Raw genomic sequence first — 8,675 nt, forward strand, 5'->3', positions numbered from 1 at the left:
TTTGGATCATTCGATACAGTGTGACTTGTAGAAAACTGTGAAAACTTTCGGGAAGTGAACGAACATCTGGGACATGAAACTGACCTTCATGCGCTCGCACCTCATCTGTCACTGTCAGTTCGGCACCTGCTGCTGTGACGAGTGAATGTACGATTTTTTCGCTTGTGGCCATGCCTAACCCCTAAACCGCAGGCTTGTTTTGCTTTGACTTGGGGCTCCTGCGGGCATATTTGCGCTCCGACAGACTCTTTAAGAATATTTGCCAAAAATCAGTTATTAATCCTAGAATATTAGAATTACATATGCATGTGGCACATACCTTCAGCTTTCTCCTGGGATGTTTGTTGAGCCTTTGTCGAGTACCGCAGGACTTGTGGAGACCTCTGAATTTGAGTAATGAAGTCTCCACTTTACACTTCCCGACAACCCATAATATGATTATCACAGCCTGATGTTATCACTAGAAACACTATTCTATGATTCTCAAATAGTTTGGAATCCATACTCCAAAAAAAAAAAAACCCACTGTGAAAGCAATGAAAAAAACACTGTGAAAGCAATGAAAATTAAGGGGGAGTATGACCTTCCCACTAGCGATCGTTCGCCGCTGGTGTTCTGTCATTTATTAATAAAAATCCTCATACTTTATATTTGTATTACTATAATGAATTATATAACACTTATATATATCTACGGTCTTTATCCATAAGTTTCCTTCAGTATTAGTAGTTTATTGTCACTGTAGGCATTCAATTACTCCTTTAGTAAAATGCATAGCATTCACTTTCTCATCCTGTATACTAGCGTGAGAGTGAATGTCACTTTCACCTTCACTCTCATAACTCATAGTATTCATACATGCTAGAGTGAAACTTTCACTTTCATTACTCCTAGTATATATACTCATATTCTTATAATACTACTCATTTACATTTCTATTTACATTCTCTATTTTATTACAGTATTTGCATTTCTATTTCATTTACACTGTGTTAGGCACTGTCACTTGCAGTAACTTTTAGAACTATTTTCCACTGTTCACTTATATTTACATTCATTGCTTTCACTTGCTGTTTACACATTATCTACACATTATTTACATTTCCACTTGCACTGTTTTACTCACCAGAAAGATCGTAGACACTCTCTATCATTTGTCAGCCCTTTACCTCTTTCCACACGAGGTTTAGTAGGGGGTAGAGGCCACAGGACCCTTTGCATGGAGCTAAAAAGCAGCGGAATTTGACAGGCGCGAATCCAAAGTACTTTCAGCTTGAAAGATGACAGAAAACTGATACTGGTGGCCTGCCTCTAGGGGGAGTGCAATACTGCCAACGTCAGCCTTGTGACAGCTGCTAATATATAACTATGAATTGATTGGCAGGAAATCTAGACAATACGTAATAAATTAGGTAGTTCCAGTTGAATGTAAATATCGCTCAGGCATCTCCCTTCCCTCTTGATATATATAATTTTATTACGAGAATTGATTATACAGCACATTTCAAGGGGAAATAAACAGCGAAAATTAGCGAACGAGTGCACGTTAGGTGTTGTCAGGTGATAATTAGCCAATTCCAGGTGTATGGCATTATTCATTCATTCATTCATTGCCAGACGCCATGTATCCCACACGGGGTGGCCAATGGCTTAGAGTTAATTGTTTTACAGGGAGGGGCACTAATCCTCCACCAACCCCACTTGAAACGTAGGGATGCCAACAGCATCTGGTGTTCCCAGGCGGTCACCCATCCAAGTACTAACCAGACCCAACGTTGCTTAACTTCGCTGATCGGACGGGAAGCGGTGTACTCAACGTGGTATGGCCGTTGGCACTTACTTTATTTCTTTTTTGTATATATTATTTGGTATAAGAATAGGGCATAGGGCTTATTTCAATGGATGAAATCAGTGGAAAATTCCAGAGAAGATTTACTTAGCATAGAATACAGTGTGGTGGCCTGCAATAATTAGGTAGTTCCAGGTGAATGTAAATATCACTTAGGCTTCTCCCTTCCTTTATATATATATATATATATATATATATATATATATATATATATATTTATTTATTACGAGAATAGATTATACGGCATATTTCAAGGGGAAATAAACAGCAAAAATTATTGAACTAGTGCATGTGAGTGTTGTCAGGTGATAATTAGCCAATTCCAGGTGTATGGCACTCTCACTTACCTTAATTCTTTTTTGTATATATTATTTGGTATAAGAATAGGGCATAGGGCTTATTTCAATGGGTGAAATCAGTGGAAAATTCCAGGGAAGATTTACTTAGCGTAGCACGGCCGGGCAGGCAAGAGGAAAGGGTAATGGAGGGGAGGTAGGGAGAGGAGTCAAGATCGGGGAGAAATGGCTAAATTTTCAACAATGGGTGGGAGTACAGATGAGATTAGGAGTGCTGACTAGTGTTAGACATTGGCAGTACTGATAGATGATACAAGCCACCACTTGAAAGCCCGAGCAAATTCAAAATAACACAGAATCACAAAAGTGATGCCCCACGGTATGATCCCTTGCTCTCAACCGTCACGAAAGTGACGCCTCGCGGTTAAGAGGCTAAACACACATAGGCTACTTACACCCATTATCTCGACCCAGACCGAAAATAACATCTTTTTTCCCCCTTGCAAAACACACACAGCCATCCTGTTTATGGATATAAATAAACACAGGCATAAACAAAAAAGACATGAAAATATAAGAAAAATTCAATTTTTGTTTGGTATCTTTACCTATTTGCTCTGGTTTGTCGCACTGTTTTGAATCATTTACATATTTTTTGCCTTTTACAAGCATAACAGGATAGTTTTCTGAGTTCAAGTGATGCTTTTGTGGATGAAAAGAACTTCCTTCCCTTCCTGTTAATCAGCTCGTGTGAGGTGTAAATGGCAGGTCGTCTTGCAATTCTGATAGTGTAAAGTGTTGGGAAACATCCAGCTGTACCCTTTTTTCTTACCCAGGCAGGACATAACATACTTTCCCAAGGAGGCAGCACCATATATTGCAAAAATAACAAGGTAAAATGACAGAGAAAGGTGAATGTGTTATAACGGAAAAAATACGTTTTCCCCAGGTTGCAAAGTATTTATTTCTGCTTTGTCTCTGTATTCATAATAATTAAACTTATTCGTAGTTTTAAAACAACATCACAATTCTAGTTTTTGCCATGCACTTGGTGTGGGAGTGGCGAGTTGCTACTCAACTTCTTATTGGTAATCGGATCTGATCCTCCAATTTCATCTCCCATGGGAGAGCCTAGCCTCGGGGGACAGGCAATTTTCTCATTTAGGACTGAAAATTCAATCCTTTCCCTCCTTTTTCTATACATGGGGACAACGATAACATAAAAAATAACTCGACACTACCATAAACATATTTTATATCAAAAAGGTGAAAAAATATTTATAAGTTTTTATCAAGCTAATCCTAACATATAATGTACTGAAATCATTTGATAATCATATCTTATGTGTGCAGCATTTCAGCACCATTCACACTGTTTTGGGGGGTAAAATAAATGATAACACATGCGATGTTACAGTATGGCAGACCTCTTGGCAGCGAATATCTGTTGCCGATATTTCTGCAACTTTCGTGCTTCATTGCAAGCCACAGAATGGGTCTAGGAAACTGGTATTTGCACTGCTTTGTGCATCTGAACTTTCTTGTCAATATGGCAAGAAAAAAAATATCAATTTTCGAAACTTCAGAAAATGGCCCCGGCGTCAGCCTGGGGTGCACGTAAAATTTCAGACCCATGGCCATGGAGGGGTTAATGAGGGTGCGGATGCTGGGCTGAAGTGTAGGTTGAGATGCAACAGAATCAAGAATAATGAGGGGCAAGATTTTTTTTTTATTTTTTTTTTAGTGTCCAACTCTGGGCAAAGGTTTCAGGGCCTATTTCTTGGGGGCAGTGGCCTATCCTGAGGCCCAGTAGTCCTCCTACACCTCCACATATCACTACTTCGATGCTAACACCCACCGTCCATTTTGAATACATGCTAGGGCTATCTCATAAAGGATTGGTGTACTGGTATTAGCGGGGGTATTTTTACGACATGTCGGTGGGTTATCTGGTAGACCAGGAAAATCTGCATTTAGGAAATCAAAATCCTTAAACTGCTCCCTGCCCTAACCAGGATTCTATCCTGGGTCCATTAGGACTGAAGAGCACCTCTCTACTGATTCAGACAATGCCTCCCCCAAGATGGGAAGAGTGAAGGCATTTGACGCTGAAGTAAAAGACACTGGCATATATTCTATCAACAAGGGGAGGAAGATTGAGTTCAGTAGATAGTTCTTGCCACAGGGTTAGAGATTCTGTCAGCATTGTTGGTGAGCCCTTTGAGGGGAATTAAGCACTGCTGCAACTGATCTAGGAGGTCTTGGAGGATGGGATGAAGATGTTTTACAGGTATGGTTGGGACAATTTGTACAGGTGCATCCAGGTAGAGATACTGCCTGCACAGAGGGATGACATTGTTTCTTACAGTTAATTCTAGGAGAGTTCCTGGGTAGCAGTGAGAGAAGATTCTACTTTTATCCGGGAAGAATATGAAGCCACAAGTGGAAGTCAGGCTGACAGAATGACTGAAGAAAGTGCTGAAGATCTTCCGGAGAGCTGGAGTGAATGCAGATATCATTGGCATAACAGATAACAGTGGTTTCGGGAATGTCGGGAAGAAGAGAGAGTAACCAATGCATATGAACATTAAAAAGCAACGGGCTTAGAACACCACCTTGTGGCATGCTGGGTTCGAAGGCACTGGAGGAGCTACATGTACTTTAAAATGAACATGCGAGGTTCTGTTATGGAGGTAAACCCATATCCATCTCAAGAAGTTTCCTTGGACACCAAATTTCACTAGTTGATCAGGGTTGATGTCTCTGCATCATCAGAGACTCTTTTAAGATCAATGAGTGCTACAACGCTGGTGGGGCAAAGGAGCATATAGGCTTCCAATAGAGAGGAGTGTGTACCTCTTTGTGCCCAAAAAACATTCAGTCTGGGTGAGAGTTTGTCCTCTAGCTGAAACATGAGATGGGTAAGGAAGATGCATTTGAGCGTCTTGTTGACGCAGGAAGTAAGGGAAACTGGTCTGAATTTTTCAGGACCAGGTTTCGGAATGGGCACAATCATGCTGGAGGTCCAAGCATTTGGCATACATCCCTTACAGCAGCAAAGATTGTAGAGCTGTAGCAGGGGGCTACCAGGGACTTTCAGGAGTAGGCAAAGGACACGGTAAATGATGCAATCATCCAGTGAGACTATTGCCTTACTCCTAATGAGACCACATCGCAATTTGTCTTCAGTCCTCAGCACAACATCATCTTCATCTGCCTTCAGTAACGTAGCCATCAGACATAGAGTGCAGACATTTTGCTGGGAGAATAGTGCATCTTGAATATGTGAGGGAAGGTTGTATGTTCGTGATTGTTCAGGCCGTATATTAAAAAAGACTTTGTGCGTACTTAGATGGACTGTGGTGGAGAGCACTTGAGGGCTTTTTCCTGACAACCTTGTTTATTAGATGTCACATGGATCCACACGCATCTGATGGTTGATGCTATCCATGAACTTCCACCAGGATTTAGCATGGATGCATTGCTGGAGGGCAATTAGATCTTTTCTTGATGCCTGGTGCTGGTGTAGACAGTCAGGTGTTGGTTGCCTCTGGAAAGAGAGACCATCTTTCACCACCTTCCTCTCTGCTCAGAGGATGCTCTGATCAATTGTCCAAGTATGAGCTTCAAGGCAACTTTTAGTGTGTGGCCTTGTAACATACCGGCTGTGGAAATCATGGGTCGAGTTTACCTGGGAGGCATATACGTGATCATCTGATTGTATATCAGATGTGGGGAGGAGGTTGTAAATGTATGAGATGTATGTAGAGCTGTACCTAGGAGGAATGGTAATACGGGTGCAAGGGTGAGGTGGGGAAGGTCCAGTAGGGAGGGAATAGTGGAGGCTGAGGGCAACATGGACCGATAAAAGAGTAGGGATTGAAGAGCACCTGACATGGGACAGCACAAGCCCGTTTGTCATGATGTGACCAAGAGTGCATCCACAAGTGCATGTGGCACACCAGTGTTCCAACGAGTGAGTTGGTAGAGGCGGATGTATTCAAGGAGAGGAAGCCCATTGCGATTTGGAGTAGGAGGGAAGTCACCCAGAGCACAATGTCAGGCATTAAAGTTACCCATGAAAATCATGCCATAAATTGTAGGAGTAGGGAGGAGAGGGAGATTAATCCTTCAGGGGCAGAAAAGACATTTCATAAGTGGATCCTACCATCACCCACTGTGACCTCAAAAAGCTGAAAGGTCATATCACAGAGCAGTGGAGAAGTTAATGTGATAAGGAAGAATGAATGGTGAGGTATCTGTTCCAAAGTAGATGTAGTAACAGCAGTGGTAGATGGTGAAGAGGTGCGATGTGGGCAAGTCCAGATGCATGGTTGGCAGCACACACCACTCACACTCCTCTGAAGCAGAGCAGTAATGTGATGTATGTCCGATTCTGCAGTATTTGAAGTGCAACAGTTGTCCGTCCTTCATTCTGTGTAGCACACAGGATTGGAGACGAGGGAGGAAACTGAAGCTGACATCTGATAGAGGAGGATCTCAGAGACTCCATGTGACAAAAAGCTGGTTGACGGGCGTCCCATTTTGATGGAAATGACGAGCAGTGTAGATGCCAGGGAGTTTTTTTTTGGCCAAGGAAGGGTCAATGCTGACAGGGTAGCATGTGACAAGGTAGGTAGGGAACTTACAGGGCCTGTCAACTGAGTCCTGATCATCCAGGAACAAGATCAGAAACTCACTGTTCGTGACCCTGTCTATGATGTCTGTACGTCGTCTTCAGATATAGATGAAGTGGGGTGACAACAAGCATCTTGACCTCAGCTAGCTCCCGATTGAGACAAAACGCCTTGGTTATCTCAAATTACTAAGCTTCACATTGACAGTTGGGTACTTTTTGAAGAGGAGTTTGACGTACACTACTAGGCCCGTGAAGCAAATGCTGGAGTAGGTGATGCAGGTAGGGAAGGTGTCTTCTGAGGTACAGTCATATGAAAAAGTATCGTTACCCCCAGGACTGCTCGATGCAAAATGAACGTTCGCTGGGCTATGTGGGCGGATCCTTGCTGTTCGCCCCTCCCCTACCTAGTGTTGCCATATCACAATCCCATTACAAGAGTTGTAAAAATGAGCAAGACTGAGCCACCTGGCGGTGAAATATATGGAACGCGTTTGCACGAGTTCATTTGTTTGCTTTAGATGGGTGGTTAAATGCTTCAGATGGATGCTTCAGACGACTAGAGGTTGTTTTGGACGCAGGGGGTGGGTATACAAAATATTTAGCAATGAGACTGAACATGTATTATTATTTTCCTTCTACTCAATATTTATTATACGTAGAAAGCAATACATATCATTATTATACTGAAATTTACTATATCATTATTATACTGAAATTTACTAAGTTGGCTTGTATCGGCTGATGTACTATCATACGTCTGGCATGGGTGCACATACTCATTGCCCGTCTGCATGTGTGTTGCTGACTTCAGACCGTTTGGTTATATTTTTATTTAATGACTTCGGTGCCGGATAATAAAACGTATTGTCTCTATGTGTAACGGTAAGAATTTTTACTATTCCCACCGAATTTGTTCATCCAGTGTAATGCTAGTGATTTTATTCCACCGGTATTCTTCAATCAGTGTAAGGACGGATATTAATAATCTTACTGGTTGTTGGTACTGGTTAACTTACCCATAGATAATACAGGTGGTACTCGACTTAGTATAGTAAATGGTAAATATTTAAGAAAAAAAAAGAATTGTGGTAGTGTTTGTAATTTTTGGCTGAGCTTAGATTTAATCAGTACCACAGGTGGTCGTCGTTTCCTCAGCGAAGGAATCTTGAATTGGAAGGGGAGTGAATTAGGCTTGAGGACTTAATTCCCTTGATTAAGTACACTAAGAAGAATAAGAAAAGATATATACTTTACTTTAATAATTTTTATGCTAATTTCCACAAAACATTTTTAATTACATGACCCTTTGTAGTATGAGAGATTGTACATTAAGACCATGGTTTGGATGATCATTCCTCCCCCATTGTTACCAGGCGAAAACAATTTGATACATACAAGCGATGTATGAAGTCATTGTACCATATTTTCTTTTTGTCAGTTACTCTTGGGCTCGACAATAGCCTCAAGACAGGGACCTTTTTATGAGCATGGGTTATATTTTCGGGCTAGCATAGCCTCAAACCAATAAGAATGATTACTTGTGTTCATTTTCGTCCATATAATATACTTTCATCATGTAATTCTCTAGAATCCAATATCAATTCAGGACTATTTACAGTTCATAATCATCATTGCTATATAATCACTAAAAATGCATAATCACTCAGGCTTGTTTAGCCTCGAGGAATAATTCAGAAAAAAAAACATAATCACTAAGAATTCATAATCACTAGGGCTTGTTTTTTTTGTTTTTTTTGTTTTTTTTATGTGTCCGACTCTGGGCATAGGCTTCACAGCCTGCTATCAAGGCCCAGCAGTCCTCCTACATACCATACACCTCTACATGTCACCACTTCGGCGCTAACACCCACCGTCCATATTGAATTCATGC

At 41.3% G+C, this 8,675-nt stretch overlaps 1 non-coding gene across 1 annotated transcript; it reads right to left on the minus strand.

Moving 5' to 3' along the window:
• Window positions 1-1,715: 1,715 nt before the first annotated feature.
• Window positions 1,716-1,834, minus strand: LOC145393873 (5S ribosomal RNA). Its single transcript, XR_013896260.1, has one exon. It is a non-coding gene; the product is annotated as a 5S ribosomal RNA (ribosomal RNA).
• Between the last annotated feature and the right edge of the window lie 6,841 nt (window positions 1,835-8,675).

Source organism: Coenobita brevimanus, chromosome 25 (genome assembly GCF_032717465.1).
Source record: "Coenobita brevimanus isolate Jiangsu-jjx chromosome 25, ASM3271746v2, whole genome shotgun sequence".
NCBI lineage: Eukaryota > Metazoa > Arthropoda > Malacostraca > Decapoda > Coenobitidae > Coenobita > Coenobita brevimanus.